The sequence below is a fragment of the Macrotis lagotis genome, chromosome 3 (genome assembly GCF_037893015.1).
Source record: "Macrotis lagotis isolate mMagLag1 chromosome 3, bilby.v1.9.chrom.fasta, whole genome shotgun sequence".
NCBI lineage: Eukaryota > Metazoa > Chordata > Mammalia > Peramelemorphia > Peramelidae > Macrotis > Macrotis lagotis.
In genome coordinates, this window is record NC_133660.1 from 217,175,230 (window position 1) to 217,189,913 (window position 14,684).

General features: G+C 39.5%; 1 long non-coding RNA gene across 1 annotated transcript in view; it reads right to left on the minus strand.

The window, feature by feature from the left end:
* Nucleotides 1-14,129, minus strand: part of LOC141518124 (uncharacterized) — a 120,700-nt gene extending 106,571 nt beyond the window's left edge. Inside the window, exon 1 of the long non-coding RNA XR_012477095.1 lies at nucleotides 13,704-14,129. This is a non-coding gene — a long non-coding RNA (uncharacterized LOC141518124). The remainder of the gene's footprint in view (nucleotides 1-13,703) is intronic.
* Nucleotides 14,130-14,684: the final 555 nt, after the last annotated feature.

Here is a 14,684-nt window from a genome sequence, read left to right on the forward strand (position 1 = left end):
GGCTTTGAAGGGAAAATGAGAGTGACTCTCTAGGCCCAAATGATTCTCCTCAGCTATGAATCCAACTTGTTCATATGAAGTGCCTGATAAAGTTCTCTAGTTTGTCCATAAAACAATATCATATGAATAAGAATTAGTCTTTATCCATGCAAGTTTTTCTGTGTAAAATGGTTAGGCCAAACTCTTTTAAGTATTCATCTAATCTCAGAACCTCTACATTGTTCTGGGGTTTTATGCAACCAGTTCAAGATGTTCCTCTAAGAGTAGGGGACTGTCCTCCATTGGAAAATTCTCTTTAATTCAGATCCCGTTTTGGCTCTCCTCTATAATAGTGGTGCTCACCTTTGTAAAGCATACATTTCTTTGTTGTTGACAGTCTACAAGCTATAGAATCAGCAATCTCCCATGGGAAATGGAGCTATTGCCAGAGAGGATGAACAGGCATCAGATAGGACAAATAAAGAACTATAAGGAAACAGAAGAAAGGATCTCATTAAGGAAATGTATGATCAAAAAACGATGGACTGATCATATGGTGATCATAATCTAATAACAGCTTGAAATTTTTTAAAGCATTTGACGTTTGCCAAGTAAATCAAAAATGAAGTGACATTAGTATCTGCTTGACTGCTACACCTTAAGGACCATGAGTCTTTCCATCTGTCTTATAGGGGAAACATTCTTGACACTATTCTCACTGGAACATGTAAGCTTTTATAGTCATCTTCCATTACCTCCCCTTGTTTCTATCTCCTATACATGTTTCTTTTAATGCAAATTAGTTTGTGATTTATATACTGTATCCACATAGGTCCCTTAATATCCTCTGTTTTGATCAGAACAATTTCCTCATTGGATAACAAACATAGAATACACATTCCTAATCCCATTTCCTCTGCTCTTTCTAACTGGGATCTTCTCACATGAGATTCAACATTGAGCAGTGAGTGACAAGGACAATCCATTGTCCTTGGAATGTGAAGTCAGTGCACCTGGGTTCTAGTTCTTGTTCTTCCATCAGCTATATGACCTTAGGGAAAGCATTTAACCTATCTGAGCCTCAGTTTCTCCTTCTGAAGAGCAGGGATATAATCATATCAGAGAGGTACTGGTCCTATTGCCCTGAGCTACATCTCTCCCTCTTCCATTTTGAAGATTTCCAAGATGCATCTTGGAGGTAATTTTGTATAATCAAGTCTAATTGTCCCAGAAAATAATGGGCTCTGAAGGGAAAGTGAGAGTGACTCTCCAGCCCCAAATGATTCTCCTTGAGTGTCTGAGAAAGAAAGAACTAAATAGAATAGACCCAGCAAGAACCACCCCAGAGTGAAAAAATGAAATCTGCTTGAAAGACCCAAGAAAGAGTTGTCTTTATAGATCTCTGACAAGATCTTCATGTGATACATGGGGCTATGATTCATCATAAAACAAAAGAAGGTTGAAATGGGTCAGGAGTAGTCAACTTCCTTAAAGGTAGGAAAGGGCAAGAACATAATCAGTAGAAATTCCAAAGTAGTTGTATCATGGTCTAGCTGCTCCAGAAATGTTTCTTGAGAGAAAGGAACAAGTACCATTTGCTAGATGAGGGTTAGCAACAATGATAATAGGATCCATGATGCTCTGAGAACAAGGGGACCACTACTGGGGTCCAACATGGGAGAAGAGTCCTAAGGAAAGGCTGGTATGGCACAGTCCACCTTTGGGATGGAGGCAAGCCTGGTTCTCTCTTTCTTGAGTCCAATTTAAGTCATCATTGTAAGTCATGGGAACCATTTACAACCCTGGGAGAGGATGCCCTAATTAGGAAAGAGGTGTCTCTTGACTATATTTTTGATTATATTTTTGCATTCTTTCCTGGGCAAATTCAGTTGTTCTAGGTTCTGAAGCTGGATGAGTGATTTGCAAGGGGTGGTCCTTGAAGAGTGCCACATCTTGACAGCCCCATCTTATACCTGAGTGATGGCAATGAGCTAGAAAAGTGAGAGGTCTCAAAGTATACCTAGGCCCTTCATGTAAGGACAGGCTCTTTGATTTATTGTCTACAGACCAGGAGTACTGACTTTACAAATTTAGCATAAGTATCAAATGAGATAATATATGTCAAGTTTTTAATAAATTATAAATCACTTTACATGACAAGTATTGTACTCATGGAATATTGATAGAAATAGTCTTGGGACAAGGCAACATTCTTCCAATAGTCTTAAATGTTTAGGTAGATGACATTGTCATTGTTTGTCAGTGACTGTTGCTTGTCATTGAATGAGTTTTGAGATCTTAACTAATCCTCTGTTGTTGTTGATGCTGAGTCTGACTCTTCATGACCCCATTTGGGGTATTCTTGGCAAAGTGGTTTGCCATTTATTTCTCCAGCTCATTTTTACAGATGAGGAAACTGAAGCAAACAAGGTTAAGTGACTTGCCCAGCATCACATAATTAGTGTCTGAAGCCAGATTTCAACTCAGGTCCTCTTGATTTCAGGATCAGAGGTGTATCCACTTCCCTACCTAGTGTCCATTTGGTCTTCTGTAGATTCATGAAAGATATCTTTGGGATAACTCTGCCAAGAGGAGGAGGAGAAAGGAAGAAGAAGAAGGAGGAGGAGGAGGAGGAGGAAGAAGAAGAAGAAGAAGAAGAGGAGGAGGAAAAAGAAGAGGAAGAAGAGGAAGAAGAAGAAGAGGAGGAGGAAGAGGAAGAAGAAGAAAGGAAGAAGAAGAGGAAGAGGAAGAAGAGGAAGAAGAAGAAGAAGAAGAGAGAATATTTGACAGGTTCAAAGATGACTTAATAGATATCTCCAAGATCTTTTGGGAAAACCTTCATAAGAAGAATTAGGTATATGCTGCTTTGACCCCAGATAGCAGAGCCTAGAACAATGGTGGAAATTGTCTATAAGATTTTGATAACATAAGGGAAAGAACCCAAATCATTAGAACTGTACAAAAGCTTCCTAAGTAGGCAAGTTGTTATTTCTCCTTCAATGGGAATCTACTATTTAAGTAGATTTATATTGTACTATTAAGTAGATCCAAAATTTACTTAAGATTCCTAAAGCAGAATCTGGATGATCACTTGTCCATAATGTTGCAGAAGGGATATATGTTCCATGACTTTTTTTTGGTGCTGTATGGATTGTCACCTTAGACTGTCAGAGATGAAGAAAAAAAGAAAAGAAAAAAGGTCCATAAGTACTGTTATTACATACTCAAACATATTTGGTTTTTTTGAGAAGCAATGGAGTTAAGTGACTTGCCCAAGGTCACACAATAAGTATCAAGTATCTAAGATCACATTTGAACTCGGGTCCTCCAGACTCCAGGGTTGGCATTCTCTGATGAAGTGGATAGAAAGTCAACCTCAGAGTCAGAGAGACCTCCATATGAATCCTAATTTTAATCCATACTGGCTTTATGATCCTGGACAAATCATTTAACCTCTCAGTATACCAGGAAATTCTCCAAAATTGTGAGTTGCAGAGTGGGTGAAAAGTTGCATTTGTAAATGAAATTTCCAGGCTGGAAGTTTCCAATGAAATCACAAATCTATTTTCAAATCCTTACAAACCTACTTTACAGAATCCTTGTGAGGAAAACAGGAGGTAAAACTAAAGGTCTGAATGGAAATGTGAGCTATTGGTAGAATAAATTGGCAGTCAATTGACTATTCACCAGAGGAAAAGTTATAATAATCAATGGGATGATGTTGGCCCAAATGAATTAAAGACGATAGTGGCCCTTACATGTCACCACCTGAGATGAATTGATTGGCTGGTTTGCATATCATCTGCCCTAATGCACCTACCAGATGTTTTGCTAGACATTTAATCACGAGATGATTGGTGTGAGTCTACTGAGTTCCCCAGCTGCACATTCAGAGCTAAAAGAATGCATACAAAAGGCATTTCAATCACCAAATGCTATCTATATAAATGTTGGCTCTAATTGTTATAACAGATAGATCCTCCCTCAATCTGTGCTCCTTGGGTCCACCCTGGTTCCATGGAGGCACACCATGGCCCCCTTCCAGATCTGGTCATTTCAAAGGATTGACAAAGTCCCTGCTACAAATGCAGAACTCAGAGCTTCACTGAAAGTCCACTGCCTTTCTGGGCCTCCTGTACTCCATTGGGAAATTATTCAGGGCATCATGCAAAGGGAATTCCTTTTCTTCCTTCTCTGTTGGCTTGAAGTTTCTTCCACACACCTGCCAGTCACTGGACAGGGACACATGGTATATTCCTCTAATTTAACTACTGAGAGCTCTAAAGAGATATGCACCACATTGATTGCAGAATTTGGATGGACTGTCAAATACTTTTGGAATGAACTTTTAATGATCTTTCAAGAACTGATCCCCCTTAGCATTTGTTCTCCTCTAATTTTCCTAGTCTTCTATGGAGTTAACCCTGCTCTGAAGATGTCTTTCTGTCTCTGGGTCTGTCTGTCTCCATTGCTCATTCCAGAAAGGCAAGAGCCCTGGGAGAAGCAGTCCACCCATCCCCATATCTCCCCCCACCCACCCCAGACCATCCATCTGGCTTCCAGTCATTGCCCAAGTACACGACTCCTGCAGAGAAGCTAACCTCACCAAGTACCAGTCTAGTTTTAGGCACAGGGAAGGCAAACCCAAATGAAGATGCAAAGGAGAGAGAGAGAGAGAGAGAGAGAGAGAGAGAGAGAGAGAGAGAGAGAGAGAGAGAGAGAGAGAGAGAGGCAGAGACAGTAACACAGTGAGAGAGAGAGAGACAGAGATAGTCAGAGAGATAGACAGAGATAGACAAAAAAAGAGCGAGGCAGAGAGAGAGACAGAAAGAGAGAGACAGAGACAGAGACAAGCCAGACCAGCACCACCTTCCTTGGTATCCATCTCCCCTCATCCCCTGAAGGAGACAGTCTAGAACCTAGCCTTAGAGCCCCAGTACCCTTGGTCAGCATCTTGGGAAGCAGCATCTATGGAGGTTCAGCCTGGCCCCTGCTCTTGTGTGTATATGGTATGTGTATGGGGAGGGGATCAGCCATAGCTATGGATGGCCCAGAAAGGAAAGTTCTTGCCGTGCCAATTCTTGGCACTGTCCAATGGTGCAACATCAGAAACCTATATTATTTTATTAGTGGAAATGACATTAAAGAAGAGGCCTTACCATCTGCATTGCTGCTGCACCTTCAGGATCATGAAGTTTTACATCTGACCCATCCTCACCCAATTAGAACATGCTCCTTGTGATCAAGCCACTGGGTTACTTTTCTATGTATGTTCCCAGGGCTTTGCCCACAGTAAGCATTTGATCAATGCAATTTTCTTTGATTCACTTTTTGGATCTCTCTTTTTTCTCCTTTCTTCTCCTCCTTTGTTGCTCCCAGTCAGGCTTTAAATTGACTATGAAATCATAGATCGTGAATCATTCAAAAACTCTATTGAGGTAAACAGGCTTGGGGGCTCTCTGAAAGCAGCAGGTTGTCTGCCTAGAGCCATTGTAATGCTGGTAGAAACAACTCCCAGAGGAACAGGTGAGCCCAGAGTGAAGGGTGGCACCTGGCGGCTTGAATCAGACACACCTGGCACAGCTGCCTCTGAGGAGCCAATTTAAAGAGGTAGTGATTAGCACATGAGGAATGAGGACTTAGGAAAAGCTAGCATGAGAACATTCTTCAGACTTCACCCCCATTTCTGCAGTCAGGGGTATGGAAGTGCCTATTCCTAGTCATCTCTTCACTACCACAAACATCCTCCCTTCTTCCCTCTCTCTCTCCCCTCCCCCTGCCCCTCCTCTTTTGTCTTTGTTTCTGTCTCTGATTCTGTCTATCTCTGTCTCTCTCCTTATTGTGAGGAAAGTTTTGAAACACAGTGGAAATAGGAACTCATATTTTTATAAAATGTCAGCTGACTAATGATTCTCCAAGGGAAGAAAAAAAACGTATATTAAGTGATGGGATGCTCTTGACCCCAAAACATCAACGTCAGCGGCAGGCCTTTCTCATGGTGTTACCTCCTGAGACGAATTAATTGGTTTGTCTGAGGACCATTCGCAGTGCCACCCTGAGCAGATGGTTGGCGAGATACCAATCAGTGCATGATGAGTGTGAGTGACCTGGGCTCCCCAGCTGTGAACTGCATGTTCCAGTTAACCAATCTTCCCTGCCTGGTGAAAACAAACAGATGTTCACATGCTAGGCTCTGGCCAACATCTTATCCCAAGGGAAGAAAGACAGGGTTTGAGTCTGATTGAAAATTGCTTGGGAGAGGGGTGGGTGAGGCTCTTCTAGGTCAGGGGACACTGCTATCATAGGACTTAGAATGGAATGGGATTGTAGAGATCATTTAGCTCTACAGGAGAGGTAATGATTGGTCTAGGAGTATGCAGAGAGCCAGGACTGGAAATTGTGTTCTCTCTTCTTTCCTCTAAAACATGCAGGTGTTAGTTTGATTCCATCTAATCAATAAAGGCTAATCGTATTGTTCTGCTCAGCCACTTCAGTCCTGAGCAAAATTCCATCCTAGCAGGCTACTTTGGACTTCTCAACAGTAGAGATACTTGAAATTGAAGAATCCTATAAATCTATGAATAATGGATAATTAGTCCAAAATGAATGAATACTTTTTTGTAATTATTACATCCATTCTATATGATAAGCCCTGTGCTAAAGGCTTGAGAAACCGATTCTTTAAAAAAAAAACTATATTCAAGGCCCCAATTCAAGGAATTTATACTCAACCTGGGAAGATGACTTGCTAAAGAAAATTTAGCTATAGAAATAATAGAAAAATCATGGCCATCCTATGGATACATCAATGGGTTACATTAGGTTACATAAATAGGTCTATGACAGTATTGGGAGACTCAGAGTATTGAGGCAGTGTGGACAGTACAGCTTGTAGGTAGTTGCAAGATAGATGGCAAAGCCTCCATCTTATCATAAGGAAGAGGTAAGAATATTATGAAGGAAGTAAAAGATATAAAAGACTGAAAATTCCTTAAGACTATATAAATATTTGAAATAATAGCTTTTTTATTATTATGACTGAGGCCTCTTATCAACAGGAGGCTCCAGGTCTCCTGAGCTTCTTTTCCATTATTCTTCTATTTTTATTTTTCCCATTTTCTTACTCTTTATGTCTATCTCATTACGCCCCATCTCCTTTGTGATTTCCCCCTCACTTTCCTCCTCTTCCTTTCTCTCTCTCTGTCTCTCTGTCTCTCTGTCTCTCTGTCTCTCTCTCTCTCTCTCTCTCTCTCTCTCTCTCTCTCTCCCCCTCCCAGAATCTCTACCCTCCATTCCAAACACACATACACACACACACACACACACACACACACACACACACACACACACACAGACACATCTTGAAACATAAACTGTTAGCAGTGGAAAATACTTGTGGAAAATTTAGTCTAGTCCAACTCCTTTATTTTACAGAGGAAAAACTGAGGTCCAAAAATAAAAGTGACTTGTCCAAGGTCATTGAGAGGTAGCTAATGGGTGTCTTTGCTGGGACCACAAATCCCAAATCAGTGTACTTTGGTATTTGGTTTATCTGCCTCACTCACAAGTTTTCCAAGGGCGTGGATGAGATCAATAGAGGATCAAATGCCATCAGTGTGGAATCTGTGACATGGAATGGCCCAGACAGTGCCGTAATAAATAGCTGCACACCACAGACAAAGCTCATTAGACTTGATGTTCTTTGTTCACCACCAGTGAGTAATGGGGGTTTTACTGCATTGTGAAAACACACTGCCTGTCACTAAAAGATCCCCACCCAGTCAGTCTGACAAAGGACATGGCTAGATGCTTTAAAAAAACAGCAGTCTTTCTGAATCACATCTCCCAATCAAATCATGCAAAATGGAGGCAAAGAACAATGGCCTAGAAATCAAAAGTTCTTACTTCCCCCTAAAACTTCTCTCATAGGTTTTTTTTTTTTTTTTTGGTTTTTGCAAGGCAAACGGGGTTAAGTGGCTTGCCCAAGGCCACACAGCTAGGTAAATTATTAAGTGTCTGAGACCAGATTTGAACCCAGGTACTCCTGACTCCAGGGCTGGTGCTTTATCCACTGTGCCACCTAGCCACCCCTCTCATAGTTTTACTATGTGACCTTGGGAAAGTCCTTTACCTTCTCTGGGCTTCAGTTATTGTCTCTACAAAATAAAAGGATTGAATTACAGGATTTTGTCTCCTGCTTCTATGTCTGGGAATTCATCTTCTTACTTCTGCCGCTTAAGAATTCTTTGTTTTATTTTATTTTTTTAACTTCAACACTGCTGTAGGACCATCTCCTATAGGAAGGCTTTCCTGATTATGTCCAGATGTAAAGATCTTTCCTACCCACCACACCATTGCCTTGTATTTCTCTTTAATATTATTTTTATGAATGCTTATTATGTGCATGTATCTTAAGTTGAAAGGCAGCATTGTATTTTTGTCTTTTTAGTCCCAGAACCTAGCAAAGTGCCCGGAACATGGAAATCATTTAATTAATTTTGCTGGTTGATTGAATAAATAACTACTAGAGGGCACCTTAGGACCTCCAGTCCAAGTGTTCTTCAAGTTTTTTATGTCACAGATCCCTTTGTCAGACTGATAAAATCTATGTTCTCCATTCTTGGAGTAATATTTTTAAATTTTTTAAAAATTAGGATTACAAAAGAAGTCATTTTTTGAAGTATAGATAGCAAATATGTATTTGCATATTTATATACAATATACAAACAAAATACATACATACATACATTTATAAGTTCATGGACTCCAGGTTAAGAACCCTTGGTCTGATCTGACCCTTTGACTTTATGGTTAAGGAATCTTAAGACCCAGAAAAAGAAAATGACTGGGGTCAGATAATTTGTAAGTGGCAGAGCTAAAATTTAAATCTAGGTCTCTTGAATTAAAATGCAGTATTTTACCCATTCCTCTACACTACCTTAAATAACTCTAAAATATTATGATTCTATTATCCTTACTTGCTGCTAATGCCACCCCATTTCTAGGGACTGGGAAGCACTATAGTGATAATAGTGATTGAAAACAGCTCAGAAGCTGTGGCAGGAGAGAGAAATATACATTAAGGGGCTTAATTGAGTTGTTTCTTGATGAATATTATGGTAAATTTACCACTTTTCAGAAACGGTTGAGCCTATTGGATGAGACCCAAGACACCCATAATTAAATTCCTTTGGTCCAAGCTCATGTTAGAATGCTTTAACAGAATCCGTTAAGCTCCATCTCAGCCAAATATTCCCCAAACCCAGTGACTTCACATGGTGTCACACCCATTGTGGGTCAGGAGGCCACTGCTGAAGTCAGTTGAAGATAAAATAATGTCAGTAGAGAATATTTAGTATTGAATTATACAGATAAAGTTTCCAGATCCATGTGCAAATAGGATAGATTTGAAATTTAAACTATCTGGGGCTACTTCACTATTAAAACAAAAATTTTCTTTGAAGGATTTCAAAGCTCTACAGAAACATCAGAGAATCTTAGCATGTGACACCTAGAAAATCCTCAGAACCTAAAACTGTTAGACTAGGAAGGGACCTCAGAGTTCAATTATAAAGACCAACCTTTTATTTTACATATGAGAACTCTGGGTCCTAGAGAGGAAGTGACAAAACAGTCAGGACTAGTCTCCTGAGTCCCATGGACAGTGTACTCTTCATTATACCATCTCTCCCTCCTACTCCCATTTCTCATTATTCCTTTAGATCCTCCAGATCTCCTGATTGTGATTGCTTGCATTGATTTCAGTTTTTTCAAATCTGCTTTGTCTTACAGGACTGTGTCCTCTTAATTTCTAATTGCATGACTTTTTGTTCTGATAGTTCCCCCTCCCCCATCCCTCAATATTTTCACAGGCCTCTGTTCTGGCTCTTTAACTCAATCTGCTACTACCTGTACCCCCCCACCCCCCACCCCATGACATTTTTTTAGGTTTTTTTTTTTGCAACGGGGTAAAGTGGCTTGCCCAAGGCCACACAGCTAGGTAATTATTAAGTGTCTGAGACTGGATTTGAACCCAGGTACTCCTGACTCCAAGGCTGGTGCTTTATCCACTGCACCACCTAGCTGCCCCTCCCATGACATTTTTATAATGCATGCTTTCATTTCCTGCATCTAACTCTCATCTATGGTTCCAAGAAGCTGTTGCATGTGCAATGATGACACTCTAGTAAATCCTCTAGGCAGACAGGCTAAACCAGACTGAGGGTTACCAACAGACCTCAAACCTATTGGTGAATTAGGGAGCTATTTACCCCAAGCATGTGAAGACTCCCCCCCACCCCCACCCCTCCTCACCATGGAAAGGACAGATGAAAACAATTTGTACTAGTGGTCATGAAGATGACTGAAACAGAAACTGTGGAGTGCTTAGAGTTTGCTTTGAAGACACCAAAGTCATCCATTGCATCCTGGTCAGTTGTCTTGACTTTATCCTACGACTGGACTTTAATGACTCAGGAAGAGAGAGTGAAGCTGATGATTTTATGCAACTTCACCCCACAAATTCAATTCTCATGCAAGCCAAGTCATCACCCATAACATCACTGGTCTTCTTTAAAAATGAGAATGAACAATGAAACTCAATGTGGGCTACCCCCTTTTATCATAAAGGACAAAAAGGAGGCAGGACAGCTTAGCGATGGAGATGAAAAGTCATTAATTATTGCCAATTGATAGTCCCCAACTTAGAAGAGGGAATATAGAATAGGAGACAGAGTTTGATTCTTCAGATTTTTACTACCAAGAGGAGAGAGGGAAGGAAGGAAGAAAGGAGGGAGAGAAGGAAAGAAGGGAGGTTGAGAGCACATGGGGAGGGGGAGCAAGATCTGTGTGACATATTAATGACAATATAATTTTGGTAGCTTGATATCTTGGACACAGAAAATACTGGAGGAACAGGTGACAAAGCCTTTCATTCCTACATTGAGTCCTTGAGAGCTTAGAACATATTCCCTACTCTCTAAATTAGCTCTAAATTAAGTTGTAGGGTCATAGGTCCTAGAACCCCCAAATCCCTCTTGTCCATCTTGAATGTATCTCAAATAAACAAAATTTAAAAAGGGGATAGAGTAACAGTGTGTATGAATGAATGAATAAAGTATTTATTAGGAACTTATGTCCTAAAATTGCCCACATTGCAACAGAGGAGCATCGCATAGAAGGGATCAGCTGCAAGGGAGGTGGAAAGACCCAGTGGTTCTTAGGATACTGTGGCAAAGCAGCTGGTAGTAGGGATGGAGTACAGAGGAGATTTAAGAAAAAGGTACAGACATCTTTTTTGAATCATTTTACCTTTGAGAAAATTGAGACCCCGGTGAGCTGAAGTGACTTTTGCAAGTCTGGGGTGAAATTTGAACCTATGTCTCTTGACTCTAGTCTGTCCTCTTAAATACTACATGTTGTTATTGATGTTATTATGTACCAACAGATGAGTTTGGGAAACATATTAAAAGTGAATCTTGGAGACATGGTTAAAGCAATGCTCATGGCCATCTGTTATCCAAACATCTGTTGGAATTGTCTTTGCCAAAAGCAGCTGATAAATTCTTGGCTTGCATTAATGGCAATTTCATCTTTTTAAATACAGAGGAAACAATAATAAGAGGGGCTGCCCATCTGGACCCGATTCAGATCTGTAAGAATGAACTTGTTGCTGAAGTATAAATGATGGGAACATTGGGTGAAAGTGGCCGATATAGTTTAGAATTCCTGGTAGAGAAGAGGAGGAAAACTGGATGAGTCTCACAGGAACCCTAGATTTAGGGAGTGATTTTTAGAGGTCATAGAAAGGATAGATAAGATCTCAAGTCTAAAATATTACAGAAGTCAGTCCAGGAGAAAAGGAGGCTGTCAAGAATGAAATTTTTAAGGTGCAAACAGAAATAATTTTGATGAGGAAGAAAAGGGGCAGTAACCTAAAGAGACTGATCAGTATACACAGAGGATACATCTTTCAACTTTGATTTGTTTTTTAAAGTTGTGGAAAATGCATGCATGAGCAGGAAGGACTAGATGGATGTAAAAGGTAGCATGGTTAAATGAGCAAGGTAAAGCTTAGCTTTATGACCAGTTGAAGCTGGTCATAAATGCTGAGGTTAACAAAAATGACTTTGAAAAATAACTTTGGGGTAAAAAGGCAGAACAAAGAAAGTGATAGCATTGCTTCTCTGGGAGACTGATGATAAAATAAGACCACAGAGAAAAGGTAGAGCAATAGAATTCTTCCCTTGCTTCTATAATTTCTACTCATAAGAATAATCTTTGAAATGGAAAGAAGTGAATGAAAATGGAAATCTAAGCTAGGGATAGAGAAAGGTAGAGAATATCTAGTTGGCCTTGATGAATTCACTTCACTAGGCCTGGAAGAATGCAAACCAAAAATAGTGAAAGAACTGCAGGATATGATCATGAACCTCTCTCAGTAATCTGTGAGAGTTTATGGATAATGGGAGAGGTATTTCAGGACTAGAGGAAGCCAAATGTTGTCTAGATTAAAAAAAAAAAACAAAGAAAAGAAAGTGGAAACTAAAGACCAGAGAGCTTATCTTCAATTCCTAGGAAAATTCCAGAAGTTATCATTAAAGGAATAGTTTGTAAACATTTCAGAAGAGAAGTGAGAAATATCAAGAATCACCATGGCTTCATCAAGAACAGTCATGATAGGCTAGATTTCATTGACTTTTCAGACCAGAGGAACTGCAAGTCAGTCAAGGGAAAGTTACTGCAACTATTTACTTAGATTTCAACAAAGCATATTTAATTTTTATTGATTTCTTTGGGTTTTATATCATTCAAATTCCCAAATACAATCCCCTTTCCTACCCACAGACTCATTTCCCTGCAAAAAAAAATAGAAGAAAAGTAAGTGATTTTACAAAAAACAATGTTAACAAAGCAGGAGAGTAGATGCAATTTTCCATACCCATACTTCCCTATCTCAGCTTAAAAAGAGGGAGGTACTTTTTCTTAAATCTATTCTTAGGATCTAAGTTTACTCATCATAATTACACAGTGCTCAATTTTGTTTTTTCCAATTACTTTGTTGTAGTCATGGCATGTTTGTTTTGTGGTTAGTCTTATTTCACTCTGCATTACAGCATAAAAATTATATATGTTTCTCTAAATTCTTTATATTCACAATTGCTTAGAGTACAATAATTTTTCATTGCATTCATATACTACAATTTTTAGCCCTTCTTCAATTGACAGGTTTCTTACTTTGTTTCCAGACCTTTGCTACTTCAATCTTTCAAACATTAAACAGAATTGCTCATTATATATATATGCATATATGTATGTATACATGTATTTCTATTTCTATAAGTGTATGTGTGCACATGTATATTTCTATATACATATATATAATCATCACATGAATTGACCCACTTTTCCAAGCAAATAATAGAAATTAGTAAAACCATACAGATTAGAATGTATTAGAAAACATATGAACAGAGGAGTTCTTTAAAAAGGAGCAAGATGAGAGATCTAAGCCCAACCAAGAAGGAGACCCTAATTTCACCAAGGGGAAATTCCTAGTTTCTAATCAAGCAAGAAGGGGTATGTTGAAGAGTCAGTTTCTCCATCTTTATCCACCCACTTCTTCCTTGCCCTCCCTCCATTTTTTCCTTTCCTCTCCCTTTCCCTCCAAAAGAACACCTCTCTTCTTCAAAGCTTTTATATCAACCCCATCCTTATAAACTCACCCAACTTTGTGTCAGCATTCTCTTTACCATTCTGGAGTCAAGTTTAAATAGCAGTATGCAAAATGTTCTAGGATTGCCTGGAAGCCAAGGTTACATGAAGATGACACCTCCACCACCTGACACTTTTTGTTACTAAAATACATTTAAGTTGCACCTTCACAGACAACTATTTCACCTAAAAGGGACACCTATTATAGCCAGTCCTATCTTCAGGGAAAAGCTATAGCTCTTTTCTAAATTTCTGTAGGAATTACAGGATGTTTGTAATTTTCTCTATCTCTTCAATTTCCATCTCCTTCTCCTCTTTTATTTTTTCCATCTTCATCTTCTTCAATATTCATTGAGCTCCTTATGTCTTCAGGCCCTATGCTGGGGATACCTCATGGGGTAGCTGAGGGAGGCAGGCAGAGTGTGGACAAACTATACTTGAACTCTGGACAAAGGCTGAAATTTGTGCCCTTCCTTCTCCCCTCTATGGGTTCCAGTCCTCTGGAGGGCTTTGAAAAACCTTCACCTCAAAACATGGGACTTTGTTATGCCAATATCCATCTCTGAAGGCCTTAAAGAAGAGAATGTTCTGGCATGAAAATATGTGTAAAGGGGCCAGGGACTTTTTGCTGATAAAAGAAATACAGGGGCAAAGGTTACCAATGCCTCTCCCTCTTCCTCCATGGTTGCTAAATGCCTTTGTGAGATCTACCAAAATTTTTGGATAATTAGCATGTTCTCTGGCACTAGATGCCAGGGAAATATAAGAGTCAAATGGGGAAATAAAATTGAGGTAAACATGTGAATATTTCTAGCCCAGAAAGATTCATCCAGGAGAGGTCAAACAACCTAAACGCTAGGGAGGGGAAGAGATCATTTAAAGTTATTTTCGCTTCTTGACCAGGTAAGGTATGAAGAATGGATACTTTTCTATGAGGAAGGTGCTAAAATGCATAGACCCAATTAAGTGTAAATTTGGTTAACAAATAGCTG